General features: G+C 49.0%; 1 non-coding gene across 1 annotated transcript; it reads right to left on the bottom strand.

Moving 5' to 3' along the window:
• Positions 1-7,836: 7,836 nt before the first annotated feature.
• Positions 7,837-8,032, bottom strand: LOC116971657. Its single transcript, XR_004411542.1, has one exon. It is a non-coding gene; the product is annotated as a U2 spliceosomal RNA (small nuclear RNA).
• Positions 8,033-17,903: the final 9,871 nt, after the last annotated feature.

Genomic DNA, 17,903 nt, shown 5'->3' with positions numbered 1-17,903 from the left:
ATTTGTATGCTTCATCTTTTGTTTTGATACTATCCCTGATTTCCCTTGTTATCCACGGATGCACTACCTTCCCTGATTTATTATTTTGCCAAACTGGGAGGAACAATTGTTGTAGTTCATCCATGCAGTCTTTAAATGCCTTCCATTGCATATCCACCGTCAACCCTTTAAGAATCATTTGCCAGTCTATATTGGCCAATTCACGTCTCATACCCTCAAAGTTACCTTTCTTTAAATTCAGGACCCTTGTTTCTGAATTAACAATGTCACTCTCCACCCTAATGAAAAACTCAACCATATTATGGTCGCTCTTGCCCAAGGGGCCACGCACAACAAGACTGCTAACTAACCCTTCCTCATTACTCAATACCCAATCTAGAATAGCCTGCTCTCTCGTTGGTTCCTCTACATGTTGGTTTAGAAAACTATCCCGCATACATTCCAAGAAATCCTCTTCCTCAGCACCCCTGCCAATTTGATTCACCCAGTCTATATGTAGATTGAAGTCACCCATTATAACTGTTTTACCTTAGTTGCACGCATTTCTAATTTCCTGTTTGATGCCATCCCCAACTCCACTACTACTGTTTGGTGGCCTGTACACAACTCCCACTAGCGTTTTCTGCCCCTTAGTGTTTCGCATCTCTACCCATATCGATTCCACATCCTCCAAGCTAATGTCCTTCCTTTCCATTGGGTTAATCTCCTCTCTAACCAGCAACGCTACCCACCTCCTTTTCCTTTCTGTCTATCCCTCCTGAATATTAAATATCCCTGGATGTTCAGCTCCCAGCCTTGGTCACCCTGGAGCCATGTCTCCGTGATCCCAACTATATCATAGTCATTAATAGCTATCTGCACATTCAACTCATCCACCTTATTACGAATGCTCCTTGCATTGAGACACAAAGCCTTCAGGCTTGTTTTTACAACACTCTTACCCCTTATACAATTATGTTGAAAAGTAGCCCTTTTTGATTTTTGCCCTGGATTTGTCTGGCTGCCACTTTTACTTTTCACCTTGCTACCTATTGCTTCTACCCTCATTTTACACCCCTCTGTCTCTCCGCTCACCCATTTAAGAAACCCTTTCCCTTTAACTCCATCCTCGACTATCCCATTTGACACCCCACCCCCCTTATTCAGTTTAAAACCACCCGTGTAGCAGTGGCAAACCTGCCTGCCAGAATGCTGGTCCCACACCTGTTAAGATGCAATCCGTCTCTTTTGTACAGTTCCCCCTTACTCCAAAACAGATCCCAGTGATCTAAGAATCTAAATCCCTGCCCCGTGCACCAGTTCCTCAGCCACACATTCAGGTCCCGTATCTCCCTGTTCCTGCTCTCGCCAGCACGAGGAACTGGAAGCAAACCGGAGAAAACAACCCTGGAGGTCCTGCTTTTCAGCATTTTTCCGAGCTCTCTAAAGTCACGCTGCAGAATATTCATCCCCTTCCTTCCGACATTGTTTGTGCCGACATGCACTACCACTTCCGGCTGTTCACCTTCGCCTTTGAGGATTTTCTGCACTCTGTCCGTGACATCCTGGATCCTGGCACCAGGAAGGCAGCACACCATCCTCGAATCCCGTCTGTTGCCGCAGAAACCCCTGTCCATACCTCTCACAATGGAGTCTCCCACTACAATGGCGTTGCCTAACGTTGGCCTCTTTGGTTTTGGCTCAACAGCCCTCTTTGCTTCGCAAGCCAGTCCGCCGCTCGGTGCAATAACGTCTTCTGTCCCGACAGCTTCTCAGTGGGTGAACCTGTTCACAAGAGGTACAACACCCGGGGACGTTTGCATTCCATGCTTCCCTCCCTTTCTCGCCATCACCCACCTTCTCTCTTCCAGTAACTTAGGTGTAACAATCTTACTGTAGGACTTGTCGAGGAACGACTCCGTTTCTCGGACGAACCTGAGGTCATCCACTTGCTTCTCCAGTTCCCCAACACGGTCCTTCAGTAGCTCTACCTGGATGCACTTCTCACATTTGTAGCAGCCAGAGGCACCAGCAGTGTCCTTGACCTCCCACATACTGCAAGCATCACACTGAATCAGCTTGCCTGACATCTCCTTCTTTCGTCTCTCCCTCTCCAGCGTTTTGCGTAGCCTCCTCTCCTTAGCCTCCTCGCCGAAGACTCTCGAGCCAAAGACTCGCACTTTACTCACAGGGCACTTCCCTCGCAAGGCTGCTCACTCACTGCCACTCCCTAAGAGCCTTATTGCTTATATTGACTGATTTTTTCTTTTTTTTTTTTTTTTTTTTTTTTTTTTTTTTAATTTCAAAATATACTTTATTCAATTGGAAAATATATACAATTTCTGAACCATTCCAACAAAATTCATCCGACATTTTCGGAGACTATACAAACTTTTTCCAGTACAATTTTTTTACATTTGTCAAATTTCACCAAACAGTCCCCCACCCGTGCCACTCTGTGGCCCCTGTTCAAGTAATAAATATATACAATGTGTACACAGTGCGAAAATTTCCATCTGACATTTCAAGTTCCACAAAAGATGTCCCCCACCTGTGCCACTCATGTGGCCCCCTGGTGTGGGATACCTTCCCTTAATTTAATTTGAGGGGCGTCTCCACCATACTGTGCCCCCCATGTCCAGCAGCGGAAGGACCCTAGACTGTGGCCCTCCCCCACCGAGCCTTGGCGTTGGCTGCACCAAGCTTCAGCGAGTCCCTTAGCACGTACTCCTGCAGTCTGCAGTGGGCCAGTCGGCAACATTCCCCGACGGACATCTCGCTCTGCTGGGTGGTGAGCAACGCTCGGGCAGACCAAAGAGCGTCTTTCACCGAGTTGATGACCCTCCAGCAGCACTCGATGTCAGTCTCTGAATGTGTCCCTGGGAACAGTCCGTAAATCACAGAGTCCTCTGTGACGGAGCTGTTCGGGATAAATCGTTCCAGGGACCCTTTCATACCTCTCCAGACTCGTTTTGCAAATCCACACTCTGCAAAGAGGTGGGCAACCGTCTCCTCTCCATAGCAACCGTCCCGGGGGCAGCGTGCGCTGGTAGTGAGGTTCCGACGGTGCAGGAAGGATCTAACCGAGAGGGCTCCCCTCACCGCCAGCCAAGCCAGGTCTTGGTGCTTGTTGGTCAGTTCTGGCGATGAGGCATTTTGCCAGACAAGCTGGGCAGTCTGCTCTGGGAACCACGCCACCGGATCCATCGAGTCCTTTCCCTGCAGTGCCTGCAGGACATTACGTGCTGACCACTGCCCGATGGACTTGTGGTCAAAGGTGTTGGTCCGGAAGAACCTGTCAACAGACGCCAGATGGGGCGGCAATGTCCAGCTGACTGGTACATTGCGTGGCATCTGCGCCAGGCCCATCCTTCGCAACACCGGGGACAGGTAGAACCTCAGCAGGTAGTGGCACTTAGTGCCCACGTGCCTTGGCTCTACACTCCGCCTGATGCAGCCACACACAAAGGTGGCCATCAGGATGAGGGCGACGTTGGGCACGCTTTTACCCCCGTTGTCTGCCGACTTGTACATGGTGACCCGTCGTACCCGGTCCATCCTCGACCCCCAGATGAACTGGAAGACGGCCCGGGTGATCCCCGTGGCGTAGGAGGGAGGGACAGGCCACACTTGTGCCAAGTACAGCAGACCCGAGAGCACCTCACACCTGATGACCAAATTTTTCCCGGTTATGGAGAGGGAGCGTTGCTTCCACAGCTCCAGCTTCCTCCCCACCTTGGCTATCCGCTCCAGCCAATTTTTGTTACTCGACTCAGCCCCCCCGAACCAGATCCCCAGCACCTTCAAGAAGTCAGGCTTGATGGTGAAGGGGATGGAAGATCGGTCGGGCCAGTTGCCAAAGAGCATGGCCTCGCTCTTCCTGCGGTTCACCCTGGCTCCCGTGGCCGACTCAAACTGGTCACAGATGCTGATCAATCTGCGGACCGACCTTGGATCCGAGCAGAAGACGGCGACATCGTCCATGTACAGGGAGGTCTTGACCTGAATGCCCCCACTGCCTGGCAACGTCACTCCTCTTATGCTCGCATCCTTCCTGATGGACTCGGCAAAAGGTTCAATACAGCAGACAAACAAGACAGGAGAGAGGGGGCAACCCTGCCTGACTCCAGACCTTACAGGGAAACTGTCTGATTCCCACCCATTGATTTGGACTGCACTACGGATGTCGGTGTAGAGCAGTTTGATCCAATTTCGGATTCCCTCCCCAAAACCCATTTTGGAGAGCACGTCCCTCATGTACGTGTGCGATATCCTGTCGAAGGCCTTCTCCTGGTCCAAGCTGACTAGGCAGGCATCCACCCGTCTGTCCTGCACGTAGGCGATGGTATCTCTCAGCAGCGCTAGGCTGTCTGAGATTTTCCTGCCAGGTACAGCACAGGTTTGGTCCGGGTGGATCACCCGTCCCAGAGCAGACTTGACCCGGTTGGCGATGGCCTTAGACAGGATCTTGTAGTCTACATTCAACAATGTTATGGGTCTCCAATTCTTTATATCTTTCATCTCCCCCTTCTGCTTGTAGATTAGGGTGATGCTGCCCTTCCTCATGGAGTCTGACATGCTGCCGGCTAGAAGCATGTCGTTGTACACTTCCAGCAGGTCCGGGCCCACCCAGTCCCACAGAGCCGAATACAACTCGGCCGGTAAGCCATCGCTTCCGGGAGTTTTACTCGAGTCAAAGGAGCGGATGGAGCCAGTCAGCTCCTCTAGGGTCAGTGGTTGGTCCAGACTCTCCTGCTTGCTGTCCTCCAAGACCTCCGTGATAGAGGACAGGAAGTTCTGGGAGGCGGTGCTGTCTGTGGCCTTTTGGTCATACAATTCCGAGTAAAAGGATTTGCAGACCCTCATCATGTCTGTCTGCGAGGATGCTACCGAGCCGTCCTCCTCCCTAAGGCTGTTGATCACAGAGCTCCCCCTGTGAACCTTATGGAAGAAGAAACGTGAGCACGTCTCATCCTGCTCCACATGGCGGACCCTGGATCGGAAGATGATCTTGGAGGATTCAGAGGTAAAGAGCCGAGCTTGCCGGTCCTTCACCTCTCTAAGTTCCTCCCTCACATCCACCCCCCTCGACTGCAGAAGGAGCAGTTGTTGCAATTCTGTCTGGAGTTGGCACAATTCCCTCTGACTCTGTCTTGCTCTCTGAACCCCTTTGGCTATGAAGAACCTCTTAATGTTCTCCTTGGTTGCTTCCCACCAGAGTGTCGGGGAGTCAAAGAGGGGCCTCACCGTTCTCCAACGTGCGTAGTCCCTCTTTAGCTCCTCAACGTTCTCTGGGGTCAACAGCTTCACATTTAACTTCCACGTCCCTCTGCCTGCCTTCCGGTCCTCCTGTAGGTGACAGGAAGCCTGAAGGAGGCAGTGGTCAGAGAAGAACACCGGCGTGAGGTCGGTGTGTCTCACCGTGACGGCCTTCGTGGTGAAGACGAAGTCTATCCGGGATCGGGCCAAACCGTCCGATCTCGACCAGGTGAACCGCGGCTGGGGCCCGCCTGCAGGGTCGCTGAAGGCGTCGTGCAGCCTTGCGTCTTTTACCGTTTCCATCAGGAACTTGGACGTGCTGTCCAGTCTGTTGTCGGCACTGCCGGATCGTCCAGCCGCATCAATGATGCAGTTGAAGTCACCGGCCAGAACGAGCTGCCGGGACGTGGCCAACAGCACTGGGAGCTGCTGGAGAACGGCCTGCCGCTCGCTCCGCACGGGTGGGGCATACACATTAATCAGCCGGAGCGGAGAACCACGGTACATTACATCCACCACGAGGAGACGCCCCGCAACCACCTCCCTGACCTCAGTGATGGCGAAGTTCCCTCCCCGCAGCAAGATCCCCAGGCCAGAAGCACGACAATCATTGCCCCCCGACCACACAGACAGTCCGTGGGGCCACCATCGCGACCACCTCCGATAACAGCGGAGGTGTGGCAACCCGCACTCCTGTAGAAAAGTCACATCTGCCTTGACCTTGGCCAGGTACTGCAAGGCATTAACACATCGCGCAGTGCTCTTCACACTGCGCACGTTTAAGGATGCTAGTTTGAGCTCCATTGTCCTTTAGAGTCCGTTTTCCTGCTCCCTCATGCCCACCGCTTCGGTGAATTGCCTCACCTTTCCTGGGCTCAGATACCCGGCCTCCTCAACGGGTTGGGTTTCCCCTGTGGTAACCCGAGGTGTCGTTGGGGGGGGGCTGCTCGTTTTACCCCCTTCTGGGTGCGCCGCTTCCCCCGTCTCTCGTGGCTGGGGCTCAGTGACAGGCTTACTGCTCCCGGAAACTCGGAGCTGAGGCCCAATGGCCGCTGCACTGCTCCCGGTTGCCCGGAGCTGGGGCCCATCGGCCTCTACGATACTCCCGGTTGCCCGGAGCTGGGGCCCATCGGCCGCTACAAAGCTCCCGGTTGCCCGGAGCTGGGGCCCAATGGCCACTGCACTGCTCCCGATGCCCTGGGGCTGGAGCCCCTCGACCGCTGCACTGCTCCCGATGCCCTGGTGCTGGAGCCCCTCGACCGCTGCACTGCTCCCGATGCCCTGGGGCTGGAGCTCCTCGATCGCTGCACTGCTCCCGTTGTCCTGGGGCTGGAGCCCCTCGATCGCTGCACTGCTCCCGTTGTCCTGGGGCCGGAGCCCCTCGATCGCTGCACTGCTCCCGATGTCCTGGGGCTGGAGCCCCTCGACCGCTGCACTGCTCTCGGTCTCCTGGTGCAGGTGTACAATCGTCCTGCACCTTCTCCTTTCCGCCCCGATTTTCTTCTTGTGGGGTTTCCCGTTCGCCTCATCCTCCGACGAGGAGAGGTTTCTCCCTTCTGTCAGGGAGAGAGACCGTTTTTTGGTGGTTTTTTTGGGCTTGCCATCCCTTTCTGGCCTCTGCTCCGTGTGCTGACCCTTCTGGTGTTTTTTGGATTTTACAGTAGTCCAAATTTGCTCTCCCCCCTCCTCCATCGACTCTACCTCCTGGGCTTGGTGCTGGAGTTCTCCTGGCACTTGGGGGCTCGAGGTGGTTGAGGTGGCTGAGGTGGTTGGGCTGTCCTCATCCCTGTTTCCCCTTTCTGCTGGGGACTTGGCAGTGGTAGTGGGTGTCTCACCTACCCTGGGGGTGCTGGAAGCCGCCCCTCTTGTTGCCTGTGCATATGTGCATGCTCTTTTTGGGCAGGCCCTGTAAAGGTGGCCTCCCTCCCCACACAGGTTACAGTTCTTGCTGGCTTGACAGTCCTTTGTCTCGTGGCCCTCCGTTTTGCAGTTTTTGCAGACCACTGCATTGCATTGGGCCATCACATGTCCAGGCTTATTACACTTTCTGCAAACTCTGGACTGCCCCACGTAAATTAAATATCCTCGGTTTCCTCCAATTGCGAAAACTGATGGAGGGTGGAGGAGAGTTCCTTCCTTGTCCACCCTCAGTTTTACCTTGACCTGCCGCTTGCTCGTCCAAATCCCATGCAGATCCTTCACGTCCACGCTGTTCACTGCTCCGTCGACGTAGCGAGCAAGGAAGGTGAGGACATCCACTACGGGCACATGTGGGTTAAACATATGGACCGTGATCGTCCTTTCCTTTTGGTTTGGGAGGGTGAAGAGTGGCTGCACCTTCAGCAACGACAGCGGAGCTTCATTCCCCTTCTCCTTGAAATCCTTTAGCAGTTTTTGCCATCCTGTCGGAAGCACAAATGTAACGTCAAAATAACCGTTACCCGGGAAGTCCTGGAGGCAGTAGATATCCCTGGGCTCGAACTTGCAGGTCTCCAGCATTACCTTTTTTACAAAGGTGTCCCGACTGAAGGGCATCCCCTCACTGAGATCCTTGACACTAATCCTCAGGGTATTGCGGATACCCTGTCCTCTAGTTCCCATTGCAGCTGCCATTGCTACGATTTTTTAAATCGTAATCTGCAGCTCCTGTCCTTAAAGGACCGCCAGGACTGTTCTAATAAGAACAGATCTCTTTCCCTGTTCTAATAAGAACAGACGCTCTTTATTTAGCTCTTTTACTGACTGATAAGAACAGATACTACACTTGATCTTAGCCAAAAGGCCGAGAAGCTTATATTGACTGATAAATTGCCTAATTTACCAATTTATAAACCAAATTCCTCAGTTTTCAACTGTTTTCCCCCTCTGACTCACTTCTAACTCTCCTCCCACTCGGGCTAGAGCCAATCAGTGTTTTCTCCTGCTTATCTTTCTTGCTTGCTGTTGCTTCCAAATCAACAGGAGCTCTGAGTAAAGTCTGCCTGTGCTTTGCCTCTCATTTTCAACTGCTTTCCCCCTCTGACTCACTTCTAACTCTCCTCCCACTTGGGCTAGAGCCAATCAGTGTTTTCTCTTGCTTATCTTTCTTGCTTGATGTTGCTTCCAAACATTTTGCCCTATTCCTTTCTGTAGAAAGTGCTGGGAAGAGCTGTCAAGAGTGCCCAGTTAACTTCAAGGACAGCATTGGGAAGTTAGGCCAATGCAACAAGGCAGAAATCTGTAAATGGATAACATCTGATGTTAGTGTCAATATCACAGATACTAAGAAATAACCATTTAATTTGAGGTCTGTATAGTCCTTTACATCATCGAGAGAAGGCCTCAGTCATACTGAGGCTTTGGAGATGTCAAATACTAGAGGACATAGCCATAAGGTCAGAGGGGGGAAGTTTAAAGGAGATGTGCAGGATAGGTTTTTTTAACTCAGAAAATGGTGGGTGCCTGAAACATGCTGGAGGAAGCTGATATGATAGTGGGGTTTAAGAGGCTTTTAAATAGGCATGTGAATTTGCAGGGAATGGAGGGTGGGATATGGATCATCTGAAGGCAGAAGGGATTAGTTTAAGTTGGCATCGTATTTGTCACAGACATCGTTGATCACAATGATAATATCAGGCATTTTGGATGCTTGGGAAAATGGAGGATTTCTGCTTCTGTAAAACCTGCTTGCCATCTTTTGCAAAAGCTGTAAAGACCATTCGGATCATGGCTCCAGAGTCTGTGACCTGGGAAGGGGTTGAATAGAGGTTGATGTCCAGATGGCCTTTAATTTGTAATATGTATGAGATTTTGCAGAAGGAGCTAGGTCCTGTTGCAAATGCATGCTTGGGATTGGTTGAGGAAATGATGGGTTACAATAATGTTGCAGAGACTTCCCGCCGCTAATTATGATTGGTCCAAGAGAAGGACCTCACCCAAGATGTTTACTTTACCTGGGAGAATGTTTCTTTACCTAACAGAATTGTTTCCGCCTAAAGGGTCTGTCCCACCAGCATGCGATTGCATGCATCTAGCGCGACCAAACGGAAGCGGAGTTCGCGCAAAGTTTGCGGTAAGTACGCGCAAAGTACGCGGTAAGTACGCGCAAAGTTCGCGCGTGATTTACGTCAAACTCACCAATCAGCTGGGCAGGAGGCGGGCCGACTGAATTTGGATGTCGCACGGCGTCGGGTTGTGACGTCATCGCGCAACGCCACGCACTAGGCGTACACGTCAAGACGCTGCGTACGCCATCAAGACGCTGCGTACGACGTCGAGATGCTGCGTCCGCCCGTCGAGGCGCTGCGTACGGCCTCAATGCGGCTGCGGGCCGACAGGCCGTTGTCGCGCGGGATTTTCAGACAGTGCAAGATTTTTGGAGCCCCACACGATGTCGGGACCAGCCCCGCACAACTCCATACGGCTCCGGCGATCGGTGGGACCGGCCTCACGAGGCCGTACGCCTCTATCGCATGCTAGTGGGACAGGCCCTTAAGTGCTTTGTGTTGAAACTATGTTATGTGATATTTTATGATTGGGTTAGGGAACTGTCATTCAATGTATTCTGCAGCTCTTATCAATAATTGGCTTGTATGGGTTTCCCCCCTCCCCATGTATTTCCGTGCCAAGGATCTGTTAAGGTATAAAAGATGAGGGAGCACATTGGGGTGTGCCGATCTTCTGGGGTGTGCGTTCTATTTGCGCGAGGCTGTTGGGCTCGAGTGATTAGAGACAAGCATTGGACCCAGACCCAGGACCGTTGGAGACAGCGGTGGAGGGTCAGAGCGGTGAGGGCTTGAATCGGGCACGGGGCTTGTTCTCACAGAGACCCAGGACCGTTGGAGACAGCGGTGGAGGGTCAGAGCGGTGAGGGCTTGAATCGGGCACGGGGCTTGTTCTCACAGAGACCCAGGACCGTTGGAGACAGCGGTGGAGGGTCAGAGCGGTGAGGGCTTGAATCGGGCACGGGGCTTGTTCTCACAGAGACCCAGGACCGTTGGAGACAGCGGTGGAGGGTCAGAGCGGTGAGGGCTTGAATCGGGCACGGGGCTTGTTCTCACAGAGACCCAGGACCGTTGGAGACAGCGGTGGAGGGTCAGAGCGGTGAGGGCTTGAATCGGGCACGGGGCTTGTTCTCACAGAGACCCAGGACCGTTGGAGACAGCGGTGGAGGGTCAGAGCTTACCAAATCCCGTAACGTTCCACACTCCATAGGGAGGGTTTCTGGGGAAGCCGCTGATTGGTGGGAGCAGACTAGAGGAAGCAGCTGATTGGGTGCAACCTCAGGTTAGCATTTCTGCTTTTTGGTTAAAGGTACAGTGATTTAGTAAGGGTACAGTGAGCTAAGGGAGGCTAGGGAAGCGGAAAATCAAAATGTGACAGGAGGATCCAGAATGTGTGAAGATAAAGCTCTAGATGTAAAAGGGGCAAAAACGGAAAGGAAGGGTAGTAAAAATCATCTGAAAGTGCTTTATCTAAATGCGCGGAGTATTCAAAATAAGATAAATGAATTAACGGTGCAATTAAGTATATATAGTTATGATATCGTGGCCATTACGGAGACATGGCTGCAAGGGGATCAGGACTGGGAGTTAAATATAGAGGGGTACTCGACAATTAGAAAAGATAGACAGGAAAGAAAGGGAGGAGGGGTGGCCCTTTTAATAAGGGAGGGAATAACGGCAATGGAGAGGAAGGATATTGCGTTGAAGGATCAGGATAGTGAAACAGCTTGGGTACAGATAGAGAATAACAAAGGGAAAAAAACACTAGTGGGTGTAATTTATAGACCTCCAAATAGCTGTGACGCTGTTAGTCAGAACATAAATCTGCAAATAGTTGACGCATGTAAAAAGGGAACTGCTGTAATCATGGGGGACTTCAATTTTCATATTAATTGGGCAGACCAAACTGGGCAGGGTAGACTAGAGGAAGAGTTTATAGAATGTATTAGAGACGGGTTCCTAGAACAGTATGTCACGGAACCGACAAGGGGGGAGGCAATCTTAGATCTGGTCCTGTGTAATGAAGCAGGATTAATTAAAAATGTCATAGTTAGGGACTCGTTGGGAACAAGTGACCACAATATGGTCGAATTCCATATTCAGATAGAAGGGGAGCAGGTTGAAACTCAGGCTAGGGTGCTTAGTCTAAATAAGGGGGATTATGAAGGTATGAGGACTGAGCTGATCAAAGTTGACTGGGATAGCAGACTCAAGAATCAGACGGTACATGAGCAGTGGTGTACGTTTAAAGGTCTACTGTATAACCTTCAAGATAAATTTATTCCTATGAAGAAAAAAAGGGGTAAGGGTAAGAACAGTCAGCCATGGCTCAGTAAAGCTATAAAGGATAGTATTCGGCTGAAGGCAAGGGCATACAAGGTAGCCAGAGGTAGTGGGAGGGTAGAGGATTGGGAAGCATTTAAAGGTCAGCAAAAAGTAACTAAGAGATTAATTAAGACGGGGAAAATAGGCTATGAAAGGGATTTAGCGAACAACATAAAAACTAATAGTAAGAGTTTTTATAGCTATATAAGAAGAAAAAGGGTGGTTAAGGTGAACGTTGGTCCATTGGAGGGTGAGACTGGGGAGTTGTTGGTGGGGAACATGGAAATGGCAAAGGCATTAAACGAGTATTTTGTATCAGTCTTCACCATAGAAGACACAAAAAATATTCCAACGCTGGATAAACAGGAGGCGGTAGGAATGGAGGAGCTAAATACTATTAAGATCACCAAGGAGGTGGTATTAGGGAAATTAATGGGACTGAAGGAGGATAAATCCCCTGGACCTGATGGATTACATCCAAGGGTCTTGAGGGAGATAGCAGTGGGGATTGTGGATGCATTGGTGATAATTTTCCAAAACTCCCTGGAGGCAGGAACGGTCCCAGTGGATTGGAAAATGGCCAATGTAACACCTATATTTAAAAAAGGAAGTAAACAGAAGGCGGGTAACTATAGACCGGTTAGTCTAACATCGGTGGTGGGTAAAATGTTGGAGACAATTATTAAAGAATCACTAACGGGCCACTTGGATAAACATGACTTCATCAGACAGAACCAGCATGGTTTTGTGAAGGGGAAGTCGTGTTTAACGAATCTGCTCGAATTCTTTGAGGAAGTAACAAGCCGAGTGGATAAAGGGGAACCGGTGGATGTGGTATACTTGGACTTCCAAAAGGCTTTTGACAAGGTGCCACATAAGAGACTATTGCTAAAAATAAAAATTGTGGGATTGGGGGTAATATATTAGCATGGGTAGAGGATTGGCTAACGAATAGGAAGCAGAGAGTGGGGATAAATGGTTCATACTCGGGATGGCAACCGGTAACTAGCGGGGTTCCGCAAGGGTCGGTGCTGGGACCACAGTTGTTCACAATTTATATAAATGATTTGGAGGAGGGAACCAAGTGTAATATATCAAAATTTGCGGACGATACGAAAATGGGAGGGAAAGTAGGGGATGAGGAGGATAGGAAGAGTCTGCAAAAGGATATAGATAAGCTAGGTGAGTGGGCAACAACTTGGCAGATGAAATTTAATACTAATAAATGTGAGGTCATTCACTTTGGGGAAAAAAATGATAGGGCAAGTTATTTTCTAAATGAGGAGGAGCTGCGTTGTAATGCAACGCAAAGGGATCTAGGGGTATTAGTACATGAATCACTAAAAGTCAGTATGCAGGTGCAGCAAGCAATCAGGAAGGCCAATGGAGTTTTGGCCTTTATTGCTAGGGGGATTGAGTATAAAAACACGGAGGTCTTGCTGCAGCTGTACACGGTATTAGTGAGACCACATTTGGAATACTGTGTACAGTTCTGGGGTCCATACTTAAGAAAGGATGTACTAGCCCTGGAGGCAGTGCAGCGAAGGTTTACAAGATTAATTCCTGCAATGAGGGGATTGACATATGAGGAAAGGTTAAGTAAGCTGGGACTCTACTCTTTGGAGTTTAGAAGAATGAGAGGCGATCTCATTGAAACGTATAAGATCGTGAGGGGCCTTGATCGGGTGGATGCACCGAGGATGTTCCCAATGATCGGGGAGGCTAGAACTAGGGGACATAGTTGCAGAGTGAGGGGGGGCTCTTTTAAAACTGAGATGAGGAAGAACTTCTTCACCCAGAGGGTGGTTAGTTTGTGGAATTCACTGCCCCAGGGAGCAGTGGAAGCAGAAACGTTAAATATATTTAAGTCAAAAATAGATGGTTTTTTAGCTGCCAAGGGGATAAGGGGCTACGGGGAGAGGGCAGGGATATGGACCTAGGTATGGTTAGTATAGTAGACCTGAGTGATCTCCTGGACAAGTGTCGATCGCCTGGATTGGGGTCGGAGAGGAATTTCCCGGATTTTTTTCCCGAATTGGACCTGGGTTTTTATCCGGTTTTTTGCCTCCCCCAGGAGATCACGCGGTTCTTGGGGTGGAGAGGGGTGATAGCGGTATAAAGGGGAGGGTAGTGTCTTGTGTTCTGTGTCTTGTGTCTACTGTTTGTGGGTAAGTGTGTCTGTTTAGTGTTCAGCCATGAGTGAATGGCGGTGCGGGCTCGACGGACCTGGTGGTCTACTCTCGCACCTACTTTCTATGATTCTATGATTCTATGACCCGCGGTATTGGATTAGGCATTGTATTGGTATTGGTTTTGTGTAATAAAAGAGAGTTGGATTTCCAGTCCCCTTATTTGGTGTTTGACTGAAGCAGACTAAGTGGGGGGGTGGGGGGTAAGTTTAGGATCGGAATTACAACAGGACCTATTCCTGTGTTGTGCTGGTCCATGTTCTGTTTGATGTTCGAGCTTCTTTGCTGCTGAGAGTCAGGCTGCACTTAATGGCCAGGCAGTAATTTTTGTCTTGAAAACTAATGCACAAAGTCACATCTACACAATTTAATGGAAGCATAGTGGGACAATGGTAAAGTCGCTGCCTTACAGCACCAGAGACCCAGGTTCGATCCTGACTACTGGTGCTGTCTGTATGGAATTTGCACGTTCTCCCTGTGACCACGTGGGTCTCCTCCGGGTGCTCTGGTTTTCACTCACATTCCAAAAAACATGCAGGTTTGTAGGTTAATTAACTTCTGTAGATTGTCCCTAGTGTGTAGGACAGTGCTAGTGTACTGGTTGTTGCTGTGCAGTCAGTGGGCCGAAAGGCCTGTTTCCACACTGTATCTCTAAACCTCTGTCCAAAAGTCATGGTCTCACAAATTCAGAAAAGTATACGATTATAACTTCCACTGAGTTCCGTTTACACCTGTGTCGGAAAGAACTGCAGATGCTGGTTTAAATCAAAGATAGACACGAAATGCTGGAGTAACTCAGCGGGACAGGCAGCATCTCTGGAGGCAAGGAATGGGTGACGTTTCGGGTCGAAACCCTTCTTCAGACCTGTACAGATGTGCAACTCCATCATTGGCATATACTGTGCGGGGACGACATACTGTGAAGTAAGTTTTCCTTTGTGTCCCATCACACCATCCCCTTGTTTGTTTGTTCTCTGAAGTACCCAAAGTTGGAGAGCCCATCTCCCCATCTCACATGTTCTCACAAGTTCACGTTATTGTAGGTATGTTGCAAAACGTACCTGAAGCGTCGCTGAAAATCTGTCCCAGCCCGTGTGCGCGATTTTGGCGCCGTTTAGAGGGGGGCGGGTTTAAAACGCGATTTTCCCTAGGCTGTTCAAATCGAGGTTTTTCAGCCTAGTTAATTATTAACGAAAAATCGCTGGAAGATTCCCTCGCTTGAGCTATTATTAGTTTTAAGGGCTTTATTAAATTGTTATAGTAGGTTAAAAATTAACCTCTAAACCCCCGACCGCCGGCAACCGGCCGGATCTCATACAGGGGAAAACGGAAGGTAGGCTGTTTATTTTTACGTTAAAAAGGGCTTCTTAAGATCCCTTTATACAAAGTTTAATATTGCGAGTAGCTCATATGGGCCCCATTATATCCCGCAGTATTTTTCTGGGCATTTGAGGGTACAAATCTACCGCAATGTGAACGTTCTAAACCAGCGCGTTCACAGGATCCCACTAGAAAGCTGATTTAAATGGACTATAATTTACAGTAATTAAACACTAAATTCCTTCCATTTGGCCTATAAATTAATGTAAATGAGATTCAAAAATCATGTTTTACTGTGAATTATTTGTGAATATTATTTGGACACTTAGGCTATTTAAAAATGTTAATCATTTATTAAGAAATGGATAGATGTTTAGATCTAGTAATTGAAGTTTGAAATTAGCTACAATTAGGTAACTAACTAATTACATGCTTTAATTTCAGGTCATCCAAGTAAGATTATTTTATATTTGTTTCAGAATGCTTCAATCTATGATAACTGAAAATTTCATTCAGTTCTCTTAATTTTTAAGAAAGTTACGGGCTTTTGACTGTCCACGATCACAGCTTTTTTGTTATGTCCATAGAAAATCAATAGGGAACAAGATGCTAATTTCTGAGTATGAAAATGGCCATAACATTTTAAATACTTGAGATATGAAAGTGAATTAGGTGTCAAATTAAACTTATTTTTATGCTTAATCTGATGGGATAAATTGCAGACTTGATTTTTAAAATCTCAAAATTTTGTAACATTGCTAGTTATTGTAGAATTAGGCCATCAAGTCTACTCCGCCTTTCAATCATGGCTGATCTCCGCCTCCTATTCCCGTTTTCCTGCCTTCTTCCCATAACCCTTGACACCCGTTCTTCGAATTTGAGAATTAGAATTTTAATTAGAATTTCCATCTCCCAAGGTCCACCCTGATACCCACCAATGTACTATTAGTAAAAGAGATAACAGAAATATTAAGCTATTGAAAACTATGAAGGACAGGCAGTCAGTTAGTGACATCCTGGCAATAAGAAATGGATCGCAAATGTTGAAACGGCTTAGCTGAAGAAACAAATATTTTTCTCTTGGTGAACTTGAGGCCATCCAATATGTATGTTTTGAAATGGACTGAGATTGAGATGGAGTAATTATTTCCTGCGCAATGTTTCCATTTGGGTAAATAAATACCTATTTCCAGCTTCCATTCAGATCGGGAAGCTGGGCGAATGTACAAAGGACATATTTATTTATTTCACACAGCTGGCAGCTCACAGGCAATTCCATAATGGTGGAATTATCTCCACTCCCTGAAAGTCAGTGTGTCATGTAGGGAGACACACATCCCACACTCAGGTGCCTCCATCACACGCTTGAGCCTAGACAAGGGGCTTACATTCCTATCATTAACTCTCAAACAATAAAGGTTGAATGGAACAGCCAGAGACTGTTAGGTTGGACTGCAGCTTTCTTGTTTTTTTTTGCAAATGATACAATTTAGAGCTTTTAAATCCTCTCTGACAAAGGGAAAGGCACACTGGAGCAAACTTAAGAGTTTAGCACGTGGTGTGTTTCTGGCAATACCAATCAGCTTGCAGTTTATCAGAACAGGCTCTTCGGCCCACAATGTCTGTGCCATCCGTGAAACCAAGATAAACTAATCTCATCTACCTGCACATGATCCACATCCCTCCATTCCCTGCATATCAGTGTGCTGATATAAAAGCCTCTCAAGCACCATTAAGATATCCACCTCCACTACCACCCCTGGCAGTGCATTCCACAAACCCACCACCCTATATGTAAAAACCGTGCCCCACACATCTCCTTTAAACTTTGCTCCTTTCACCTCAAACCTATGCCCACAAATCTTTGAGACTTCTACCCTGGGAAGAAAGGTTCTGAATGTCTACCCCATTTGTGCTTGTCATCATTTTATATACAGTAATGCCCCTGTCCCACTTAGGAAACCTGAACGGAAACCTCTGGAGACCTTGCGACCCAACCAAGGTTTCCGTGCGGTTCCCAGAGGTTTTTGTCAGTCTCACTACCTGCTTCCACGACCTGCAACCTCCGGCAAACACCTGCAACCTCCAGGAACTGCACGGAAACCTTGGGTGGGGCGCAAAGTCTCCAGAGGTTTCCGTTCAGGTTTCCTAAGTGGGACAGGGGCATTTCTCTATCAGGTCTCCCTTCTGCCTCCAGTGTTCAAGAGAAAACAAACCAAGTCTATCCAACCTTCCTTATAGCTAGTAGATTCAAGATTCAAGATTCAATTTAATTGTCACTTGTACCAATTAAGATTAGATTAGATTAGATTAGATTAGGTATAATTTATTGCCACACAGCCAGGCTGGTGGAAATTTGGGTTGTCTGCCGCGATACAATAATAAAGAACACACAACCACAATAAAACTGTAACACAAACATCCACCACAGCATTCATCACTGTGGTGGAAGGCACAAAATTTGGCCAGTCCTCCTCCATTTCCCCCCCCCGTGGTCAGGACCAGAGTCCAGAGTCAGTCAGGATCGGCTCTTCCTCACCGGAGACCGCGGCTTTAAGTTGTTGTAGGCCGCAGGCCGGCGGTCAAGATTTAAAGTCCCCGCCGCAGCCAGAAGCACCGTAGACTGCAGGGCCGGCGGTCGAAGCTCCCCTCCAGGGGTGATGGTAAGTCCATGCCGGCCCCGCGGTAGAAGTCGGCCGTGGGCCGGCAGTGATGGCTTCTTCTTCCCCCGGGTCCCCAACGTGAGATCCCGGGCTGTAGACGCCGCACCAGCTGGAGCTCTGCAGACCGCGGCTTCAGGCTGCGACTTCAGGCTGCCGGCTGCCCCGGGCCAGCGAAACGGAGCGCT

Source organism: Amblyraja radiata, chromosome 3 (genome assembly GCF_010909765.2).
Source record: "Amblyraja radiata isolate CabotCenter1 chromosome 3, sAmbRad1.1.pri, whole genome shotgun sequence".
NCBI lineage: Eukaryota > Metazoa > Chordata > Chondrichthyes > Rajiformes > Rajidae > Amblyraja > Amblyraja radiata.
This window is presented reverse-complemented; position numbering and strand designations above follow the sequence as displayed.